General features: G+C 41.9%; 1 long non-coding RNA gene across 1 annotated transcript; it reads right to left on the bottom strand.

Moving 5' to 3' along the window:
- Positions 1-1,544: 1,544 nt before the first annotated feature.
- Positions 1,545-3,333, bottom strand: LOC109779168 (uncharacterized). The gene is made up of 3 exons (XR_002236796.4): positions 2,898-3,333; positions 1,899-1,951; positions 1,545-1,822 (listed from the first exon to the last, which is right to left on the bottom strand). It is a non-coding gene; the product is annotated as an uncharacterized lncRNA (long non-coding RNA).
- Positions 3,334-11,787: the final 8,454 nt, after the last annotated feature.

Here is an 11,787-nt window from a genome sequence, read left to right as displayed (position 1 = left end):
GCTAGTAGTAGGATTGGACGACCCATAGCATTATTTGTGGGACCGGACCACCCCTAGTGGTGCTTGTGGACCCAGATGGCCCATACTTGCAGTTCTAGGTTCGGACGACCCATAGTGGCGTTTGTTGACTCGGACGACCCATAATTGTAGTTCTAGGTTCAGTCGAACCATATGGTGCTACTAGTGGGGTCGAATGACCCATAGTGCTAGTAGTGGGATCGAACGACCCATAGTGCTAGTTGTGTGCCCATAAGTACGACTATGGCTCGCCCGGGCCACCAATACCATCCCATACCCCTCTACGGTATCCAGGCCACCAATACCACTACTAGTCACTCTCAATAACACTTAGCAACAAATACCACTAGAAATCACTATGGGTCGTCAGGGCCCACACGCACAACTACGAATAACCGTGAGTCGTCCTAGGTCAAAAGTACGACTCTCTGAGTCGTCTGAGCTCACAACTACCGATCGTAGTTGTTCGAGGTTAAAAGTACTGCTCTTAGTCGTCCGGACTCACAAGTACTCCCTCCGTTTCTTTTTAGTCTGCATATAAAGTTTGGTCAAAGTCAAGCTTTGTAAAGTTTGACTAACTTTATATTAAAAAATATCAACATCCACAATCTGAAGTCAATATTATCAGATGCATCATGAAATGTATTTTCATACTACATAGTTTTAGTATTGTAGATGTTTATATTTTTTGATATAAATTTGGTCAAACTTCGTGTAGTTTGACTTTGACCAAACTTTATATGCGGAGTAAAAAGAAACGGAGGGAGTATAGCTCTGAGGCGTTCGGGCTCACAAGTATGGACCTCACTCTTTCGAGCTCATAGGCTTACAAGTATCAGTCTTAGTTGTTCAGGCCCATAAGTGTCGATAATACAACTTTGAGTTGTAGTATCTATTTTAGGTGATTTCCTTCAGTGACATTATAATGTAGATTGTTTATGCCCTGCGGGTTGCCACTGCATCACAAGTGTTCTCCAAGTTTTGAAACAAGAAGTTCAGCCTCTGTCTAAACTAGGAACTGATGTATAGTTATAAGCAAAAAATATGGACTACAGATTGAAGAACAGATGGAAGAAGCACTTGCTGGTTCCAACTCATGACAAATCATACATACCAAGTTTCCTCGTTTAGCTGCAGAATACTGATAGGGAAATGCATATGTACAGTAACTTCTTATAGACAAAGTATAGTAATTGCAAAGTAGATGGGTCTTTTCTTCGCCAAATCATCTCTTTCCATATCAACGTGGTGCTGTGATCCTCCACTGATCCAACATAGATGATGACGCCATGCACCATCCTGCGCTTTTCTGTCGGCGATGGGGCTGGGCCGTCTGGCTCCGGCAGCTCCATGTGCCAATTTTTTGCACATTGGAGGGGTCCTTCATCCACACCTCCACGAGAAGATACTTGATCAATGGAGAAAAGGTGATCAAATTCTCAACAGGAATAATTAGCTAATTTCTATAGCAAACCAAGTGTAGCCCTAAAAAAAGCAAAATAAGTGGACGGATACACAAACAGATATATGCCAACCTATCATCAATCAGAACTAAATATCATTTCCAGATTCAGCAAACCAACTAGTGAAATCTTTGAAACGTTCGGTCGACTGAAAATATTCAATATAAGGCGACACAAGTGTTACAGATATCTCACAGCTAGGAGCTTCCGCCAAATATCTTCCCAGGTAAGGATATGTTGACTCGAGCCCCATTGTATATTTTCCTAGGGAATATAAATTATCACATATACCTTGATCTTCTCCCTAGGCTCTAATGATGTGCGTTCGTATCTGTCTAGGTCTGCAAAATAAAAAACACAGAAATTATGAGATTAATTGTGGTAATCAATTCCGTGAAAAACAAAAGAAAAACTTACTAAGTAGTCACTCAGGATGCGTCCTCCAGAAATAAAAGCATACTCAAAAGACTCTGTGAACGCCGAAGTAAATGCATTTAGAAAACAGTAGTAGCGGTACATATATAATGTGATACTGGGTTAAACAGAAGTATATAACAAAGAATGGAGCGGCTTCCAGATAAACACGTAATATATGAGAGATTTAATCTTTTCTTATGAAGCGAGAGGCACCAGAAATTTTGAGACATAAATATAAAATCTTCATAGTAGATCAACTTCAGTACTGACCGCTTTAGAAATTCATCGGAAAGTATGCAGAGACCAGAGGAGATGAAGTAATGTAAGCAGAATGAAGTGAGCAGGTTAAATGTGTCTAGCAAACTGGGTGTATTTAGTTTCAGAGGATTCCAATCAGTCAGTTCTACTGCTTAATTTCTAGGTATGACTTGAAATGTAGATTACGACCTACATGATTTCCTTGTCTTTTAACCACTTATTTCCTTGGAGACTCAACCATTTCCTTTTGATTTAGAATATTTTTTCTTCGGATAATTCTAGTGATAACTTCTTTTACATTTTGAGTACATGAAGAGAAGAAAATATTACTTCTTATACTAATCATTTTTATGCTAGATCTGCAATTATGAATTTAGTGACATAAACTCTGTAGCCTACTAGTTACTGTTAATTTTCAACACTTGTAATATTCCTCTTGTATCTCCTGTTATCTAGTACACATATGTAGTTTTGTAGAATTATGTTTGCCACGGAAGCACATCAGTATCATGATTCATGCCATTCTGCTATAACATGAACTAAACCTTATTCATTAACTCAGCAAATGAAAATACTGCATCCTATTTGTACAGATTATGTGTTCTGTCATCCTAATGAAACAAGACCTCATTGATGTGTTCGTGTTCCTACTCGAACCTGCAGACCATCCAGAGAATATGCTAATTGGAGAACAAAGGGGAGAACTTGGAGCTTTTATGCTAATTGGAAGAGGGGGTTTACCTTATTGTAGATTGTTACAAATTCTTCTCTGACGCTGCAATCATCTAGTCCTCTTGGATCTTGATCTTGGGGATTCATGTCGGCCTCTTCTGGCGGACCTTGCTGGCGATGGGAATGGTGGGATAGGGGGATGGATTGGTGATGGGAAGAGCTGCTGGGGGCCATGGTCGAGGTAAACAACGGCACTGGGCTGAGCACGGTGGAGGCAGGCGGCGGCGCTGAGGCAGACATGGGGGAGGTGGACAGCGGCGCTATGGCAGCCACGGAGGAGGTGGACAGAGGCGCTAGGCCGGTCATGGCGCACGTGGACGGCGGCGCTAGGCCGGCCATGGCGGAGGTGGACGGCGGCGACGTGGCCATGGCTGAGCCATGCGGTGGCGATCCCTAATCCCCGCGGCGGAGTGGCCGGCTAGGTAGATACGTGGGTTCGATGTGGGCACCGCGAGCTATCGTGTGACGGATTTACCCTTGGAAAAATCAACCGGTCCCAATACAATTTTGTAACGGTGGGTAATTTTCTGTAATTTTAGTTTTGTAACTCCACGTAACTCCTATTTCCCCATCATTAGATCAGGGTGGATGGACGGCTCATAAAATCGCCAATCACCATAACAATGGTAATTATTGTTATTGTTTTTCCTTTCTCTATTTAAAAAATAATTACGTTGTGTGCAGCTTCAATTTCTTGAATAACTCTTGACGTTGTGCTTTTGCAGATGCCGGGGTGTAATTGATATCGTCTTGGTACCAACATATTCCTATTTTTTATTCTAAAAAAAGTATATTTTTCTTCTTAAAAAACCCTATAGATGTAGGAATATATACAACAACTAGAGAGAATGGTAGTTTTGTACTTCTAGATAACAAGCATCACATACTTGAAACTAGCACATAGTTTTGTACTTCTAGTTCATCATGCAGTTTTCTTTTTTTTTTCCGCAAAATAAAAATAAAAATAGCTGACCATCTTATGGGTGCTTTTGTCTTTCAAAGGAAAGAGTGAAGTTCAATAGGAGGCGGCCCAGGAAAATATCCATCTCAAGGCCTTTGATCATTTCACGGGGAGCTCCTATCTGGTTCTTCAGGCGTCGCCAAGCACTACCGCGCTGGCGTGGAACGTACACCTATTGGGGCACTCGCTCTCCTCGGCCACTTCTCTAGCTCACCGGCTGGCCAGCTAAAAACCAGTAGGTACTTTGTTTCGGAATAAAACCAACTTCATATTTTTATAGATTATATAACTCATGCATTAAAATAATGTTCATGAATTTAAAAAAAACATGGATTCACACGCTTTTAAACCTTTTTAAAGTTCGTGAACATTATTTTTGAACGTTACAAAATGAGGAAATAGAAAAATGCATAAATGTTGAACCTTTTCAAATAAATTTTAACTGTTTCCAAATACACATTGAATATATTTTTATACATGTTCGAACATTTTTTAAATTCATGATGAACATTGTTTGCCCGAGAAGAAGCTAATGCCTGAGTGTGCAAAGAGTTGGAGTCGACCTGCTGCTGGATGCATAAAATTGAACATCATCAATGCGTCTTATCATATGGACTCGGGAGCAGGGGAGAGGGGGGCAATCCTAAGAGATCATATAGGGAGTTTCATATAGTCTACGTGTGAATTCAAGCAACATAGCTTGATGCACCGTCAATGGAAGCTCTTGCGCTCCTGTTGGGCTTACGCTTGGTAGAGGAGCTGGGAATCTTTTCTATCGCAACTGAAAGTGACTCTATGGAAATTGTTCGAGTTATTCAGAATTTTTCCAAGAATCAAGCGTCCGGAGCGGTTACAAATGATGATTGCATGAGGTTGATAAGGCTTTCGACAAGGTGACTATATCTCATTGTGTGAGAGAAGTTAATGTTTGGGCGTGAATCGCTGGTGTGGCATGACAAGCCACCTGATTTCTTTATCCCCTCTATTGTAAAGGATATGATCATTGTTCATATAAGTCATCATTTAAAAAAAATAATCACTATGAGTAAGAAAAATCTGTTAAAATAATTTTCATGGTGCCTTTACTTGGTAATCTCGGCCAACAGGGTGTAACTATCTTCACATATATCCTCGATATCAAAATAAGTCGTCTCACTAATGCACATGCAAGTCAATCACGTCATCAGGTAAATGCAACCCCGAACCAACCTGTGATTGTATAGTTAGAAGGACAGTGGTATCCCCAGTCCACCAGGGTTCAAGTCCGGATTTATTTCAGGATTACCGGCGATGCGCATCCAGTGGGAGGAGATGTTCCCCTCGACTACGAGGCGCCTACGGTGACTTCATAAAATCTCAAGATGATATGGCAGCTCAGTCTCTCGGAGATGCTAGGGGTAGGGTGTGCATGCATGTGTGCGTTCATTTATGAGCGCTTGCGTCTGTACCATGTTAAAAAAATCAAGTAGATGCAACCAATCAACTTTTCACTTTTCACCATATGCAAGCCCTCCACATCATGAAACACATGCAAGCTCTCCACCTCAGTATTTCAATTATTTATTGAAAGATCGTGGATGTCGCCTAGAGGGGGGGGGGGGTGAATAGGCGTTTTAAAATAATTACGGTTTAGTCTTGAACAAATGCGGAATAAACCTAGCGGTTAATTTGTCAAGCACAAAACCTACAACAACTAGGCTCACCTATGTGCACCAACAACTTATGCTAAGCAAGACAAACTACTAGGTGACAACAAGATATATGACAAGAAACAATATGGCTTGCATAAGTAAAGAGCTCGGGTAAGAGATAACCGAGGCACGCGGAGACGACGATGTATTCCGAAGTTCACACCATTGCGGATGCTAATCTCCGTTTGGAGCGGTGTGGAGGCACAATGCTCCCCAAGAAGCCACTAGGGCCACCGTAATTTCCTCACGCCCTCGCACAATGCAAGATGCCGTGATTCCACTAAGGGACCCTTGAGGGCGGTCACCGAACCCGTACAAATGGCAACCCTTGGGGGCGGTCACCGAACCCGTACACTTTGGCAACCCTTGGGGGCGGTCACCGGTACCCGTCAAATTGCTCGGGGCGATCTCCACAACCTAATTGAAGACCCCGACGCTTGCCCGGAGCTTTGCACCGCAATGATTGAGCTCCGAACACCACCAACCGTCTAGGGCGCCCAAGCACCCAAGAGGAATAAGCTCAAGGGTACCAAGCACCCAAGAGTAATAAGCTTCTCAACTTGTAACTTCCACGTATCACCGTGGAGAACTCAAACCGATGCACCAAATGCAATGGCAAGGGCACACGGAGTGCCCAAGTCCTTCTCTCTCAAATCCCACCGAAGCAACTAATGCTAGGGAGGAAAATGAGAGGAAGAACAAGAAGGAGAACACCAAAAACTCCAAGATCTAGATCCAAGGGGTTCCCCTTACATAGAGGAGAAAGTGATTGGTGGAAATGTGGATCTAGATCTCCTCTCTCTTTTCCCTCAAAAACTAGCAAGAATCCATGGAGGGATTGAGAGTTAGCAAGCTCGAAGAAGGTCAACAATGGGGAAAGAACACGAGCTCAAAGGATAAGGTTCATTGGGGAAGAAGACCCCCTTTTATAGGAAGGGGAAAATCCAACCGTTAAGTGCTCAGCCCGCACACGAGCGGTACTACCGCTCGGGTGGAAGAAGCAGAGAAAAGGAGCAACAAAACAAGAACCTTGGGACGGTAGTACCACCGATAAGCGGTACTACCGCTCACCCCAGCGGTACTACCGCTGGAGGAGCAGAACACGGGACAAAAGAAGGCAGGACAGAGTAGAGAACGGTGGCAGTAGTGCAGTAGCGGTACTACCGCTCGATCGGAGCGGTACTACCGCTTATAGGCGGAACTACCGTGCCTTACTGTCGCGCGACTACCGCTGAACCCAACACGAAAAGAGCAGACCCAAAATCGAGGTGGTAGTAGAGCGGTACTGGAGCGGTACTTGAGCGGTACTACCGCTTGACGCTACAAGCGGTACTACCGCAGGGAGAAAAACAGAACTGCCAAAACTTCTTCATATGAGCTCCGAATTGAGGAAACTCAAGCTTGTTGGATACAAGACGACGAGTAGCATCAAAACAGCGACTGGTTATAGTAAGAAGAGGCAGGGGAGGTATGCCAACAAATAGAGGAGTGAAACCTCCAACCGAGAAGAACCGGCATAACCTCCAACATCGAAAACATCATAGAAGATGCGAGTGAACTCCGTTTTCGATGAACTCGAGCTTGTCATCAAGATGACCATAAGCTCCAAAACTCACAAAGAGAAGAACCAAACAAGAACCAACAAAGATGATGTAAGGATGCAATGGTTTGAGCTCTCTATGAACGATACGATCAAGCTACTCATCGACAGCCCCCCTTGATAGTACGGCAATCGATCCTATAACCCGGTCTCCCAACTACCATCACGAGACCGGTAAAATAGAAAACCTATCAAGAGCAAACCTTTGCCTTGCACATGGTCCACTTGAGCTAGATGATGACGATCTTGACTCCCTCAAGATGGACCACCTTTCTTAATTGCGTTGGCTCGATGAAGACTAGTTGATTGCTCCCCCATACTCCACTATGGGTGAGCCACCCTTCCGCACGTCTTCACAAGTCCATTGTCACCACAATGGCTTCAAGCATTTGATCTCTTCGTGATGCTTTACTTGAACTTGCCCGCTTCACTTGAACTTGCACACCGCAACCTAACCCCACAAAGAACTCTCACGAAGACCATGGGTTAGTACACAAAGCGTACTTGACAATGCTTACCATACCATGGGATCGCTTGATCCCTCGGTACATCCTGTGCGCTTTGTGTGTTGATCAACTTGATTCACTCTTGACTTAGTCTTAATCAACCTTGACTCTTTCCAACTCTCTTCATTTGGATGATGTCTTGAAGGTAAACATTAATGATCACACAATCTTCTTCTTCAAGACATGCTTGCAATAAGCTCAACTCTCACATGACCAATCTTTGGATAATTCCTTAATAACACCTTGGTCACCACATAAACTCCTTGAAACCAACACATGGACTTCAAGAAATGCCTATGGACAAATCCTTCAAATATAACTCAAGGCAACCATTAGTCCATAGAGATTGTCATCAATTACCAAAACCAAACATGGGGGCACCGCATGTTCTTTCATTTATTTTTTAGTAACAGATAATTAAACTTGAATGTTGTTAGACAATATAACATGCATCCACCCTCATAATGCACTTGCCCTGCGTTGAAACAACGGACGTTGGTTCGAAATCCATCATCCACCATCTAATTGGACAACGCACTCTGCATTAATGAATTTGTTTTTGAAGAAAAAACACCCAAGATGATCCGGTCATGTCCAGGGGTGGGCCAACATGCCGAAACAAATGAAGGGTCTGCAAGATTAGAACTCAGAATACACTCAATCGGGACATAAGTTCATAGGTGGAGGGTAGAGAACAAGGCCGATGCCTGGCGTGTGAGTATACCCCCCCACCCACCCACCCTAAAAAAGACCACATAATACGACAGAGAAAATAACAAAGATCGACTGCACCCCATAGAGAAAACAACAATAGACTGCAGCCCACTGGACAACATAGCTCATTCATGCGAATGAATACAATCATGCACTTATACTCAAAAGAACAACGAGTCTGGTCACATACAAAGTAGATGAACATATAGCAACAAGAAAATAATAATCACAGAGTTCTAATACTCATCACGCGCTCATGGAACAATAAAAAGAAAGTGAATACAGAGAATACTACACCACTTATTCTAACAATAACACAGTGTGGCTCCATTCCAGGTCTCCTTCGTCAAGTGTCATATATAATTATCCCATCAATTGTGTGTTGCCGGTGATTTGCACTTCGGAGGCGGCTTCGGTTTCGGTTCAGGTTTAGGCTTGGGCTCCGGCTTTGGTTCGGGTTTCGGCATCGGCTCGGGCTTAGGATCTGGCTTTGGTTTGGAGCAGGGCTCGGGCTTTGGTTTTGGCATTGGCTTGGGCTTGGGTTCTGGTTCGGGCTTCTGTCCGGGCTTTTGTTCGGGTTTTGGTTTGGGTTTGGGCATTGGTTCAGGTTTGCAAGGCTCTGGCTCTGGGTGTGGCGTAAGCTTGGGAATTGGTTCTGGTTTGGGCTCTGGCTTTGGCTCTAGCTCTGCAAACTTCTCAACGACAGCAAGGCCTCGGCCAGCGGCAGCTGCTTGGTTGAAGGCGGAGGCTGCAACTATCCCGATGAGGAGCACGACGAGGAGGCGATGCCTCGCCATTGCTGCCTACTTCTTATGCTTACAGCTAGCTAGTGTTGCACCTGCTGTGTTTTGTGTGTGTGTGTGTGTGTGTGTGTGTTGTGTGGAGAACTGGAGATACATATTGTGTGGTTTTATAGGCTTGGTGAAACAAAGCAGATCTGGAGGCTGCATTAATTAGAATTGCAGCTAGCTAGCTGAAGTGAAAGAGTACTGCATAACACGTCAATGGAGTTATATTCGTTGATTAGTTGATTACAAATGAAGCAACCTAGGTAGGTAGAGGTGTTAATAAGCACAGCTGGATTTTGCGTGTGTGTCTCTTTGTTATGACAGCGGGGGTGAGTAACAATATTTTTAGTCTATTAGTTGCATCCTCGTAGTAATAGAATTATGTTAGTTGGCTTGTCAATCCCGTGCTCACACGTCCATGTGACCGTCCATCATTAGAATTATGTTAGTGCAATTGCAATACAAAGTAAAAAAAAAGCAATCACTTCAGTTCAATTCACAATGGAAAGGAATTGGCCCGATCGTACACCCTGTGCGGGAGCTTCACCACCTGTTGGAAGCCCCAAGGCTCCCTGGACTGCTTCGTCGACCGAGTTTTCACGGACTCAGTGTTTTCTCAAGTGGTTGCCATGAAGATGGCTTTATGTTGTCCATGTACTAGTTTTGTCAGATTTTGTTGAATAATATAATAAAAGTGGCTGTGTGCATTGCTTATGCATAGATCAGGGGTTATCCTTCTTTTTGTAAAAAGTGTTTCTCAAGCACTCCCTCTGGCCCGGTATACTGGGCACAGTTTCAAAATTATAGATACCAATGAGGATTTATCATGCTTATTGCCCCAAATTATTAAATCTTATAACTGTCCGACAAACTACCCTATTTTGACGATGCATGCCCCTCATTCTCCAGTCTCATGCATGCGTATGTTTTACTTATGCATGTACTCCCTCTGTAAACTAATATAAGATATGTTAGATCACGTATGTTTTAGTTATGCATGTCTGATTTTCCAAAAAAGGCCTCATGGAGCCGGAGCTCCAAAACGAACGGGGTTGCTGAGTTTTGTACCGCCATATATTCGGATAGAGCAAGGATTATATTGTGCTAATATTTTTTTCCTCCGTTTGTCATACTTTTACTCAAGAGGGTTGCATCGTAATTCTTAGTTATAGGAATTATTTTATAATTTCTTGTATGCATGATCAAAGCATTGTACCTGTAACTTTGTTGAGTTTGAATAAAGTTACATGTCATTCTAATAACTAGCTAGCTGACAGTTTGTTCAATGTGTGCGGTCATTTTGCGCAAATGCGGCCCTCACCTCTGGCAATGGTGTGCGGGCTGTGGCCCAGTCGCGGTGGAGGCGTAGCATTGGTTCGTTTCGTGCGATTTTTGAAACATTCTGTTTGGGTTTTTTCTTCTGGTTTCTTTATCGCGTTTCTTTAGGTTTTTCATTTTCATACCCCTTTTACTTTTCTTCATTTATTTCATGTTTTGTTTTGTATTTTCTTTTTCATTTTTCCATATTTCAAATACATGCTGATTTTTTTTCAAAATATTTTTAAAAATACACATATAATATTTTTCCAATACATATTTGAACGTTTTATAAATACATGATGAAATTTTTTGATATACTATGAACATTTTTATAAAAAATGTAAGAACTTTTTTTATAATGAAACATTTTTAGTATTGCCATGAACAATTTTCTAAACATGTGAAAAATGAAAATGTAATTTTTTGGAACAAGGCAAATATATTTTCAAAATCTCAGGAACAATTTTTAAGACAAGTTCGAAATGTTTCTTTTATTTTTTACAAAAAAAAACTTTCGATCTATTTATCAACTATCATGTCAGTATAAGAACACCTGAAGTAACATAACTTACATCCAGTTCCATAGACCACCTAGCGATGTCTACAATCACTCGACCAAGCCGAAAGTGCACCACGATCATCGCCCCTCCCTCATGGGAGTTGGGCAATGCTCACTCATGTTTTTTCAAAATGTTCGTCGTGTATGAAAATAATATTGTATATTTAAACATTATCATGGATTTAAAAAAATCATTGTGCAATTTTAGAAAAATATTGTTATTTGAAAGGTTCATCATGTATTGAAAGAAATCTTCATCCTATATTGTTCAAAATGTTCACAGTGTATATTTTCGGAAAATATTTGAACACTTTTCAGTTCTATGTGTATTTGAAAAATGTTTGATTTTTTTGAAAATGTTTTATAAATACATGATGAGCATTTTTAAGTACATTTACACTTATTAAACTACATGATCACTTACCAAAAGTACAAACCCATATATTTTATAGAACGTTTTCTAGAAAATGAGAAAAAAAAGTGAAAATAAGAATGAAAAAAACACGCTCATTAGAGTGAGACGTGTGCCCCTATAGAAAAATCTTGTTTGTTAGAAAGAAAATGTTGCGATTGGCCCATGCCGTGGCTTTATAGTCAAATTTCGTTCTACCCCTCGCTAAAAGTGGAAATATGCTATTTAGCACTAGTGTCTAAGTTATTGGTAGAAAGCGCATACACCTCTTCCTTCAATAGATCGTATAAGGGGTGGCCAATCTATGGGGTTTACGTGAGCGGAAGCTCCCTCCCGTTTTTAGGAATT

This window comes from Aegilops tauschii, chromosome 5 (genome assembly GCF_002575655.3).
Source record: "Aegilops tauschii subsp. strangulata cultivar AL8/78 chromosome 5, Aet v6.0, whole genome shotgun sequence".
NCBI lineage: Eukaryota > Viridiplantae > Streptophyta > Magnoliopsida > Poales > Poaceae > Aegilops > Aegilops tauschii.
The sequence above is the reverse complement of the archived record's forward strand: the minus strand, read 5'-3'. Positions and strand labels throughout refer to the sequence as shown.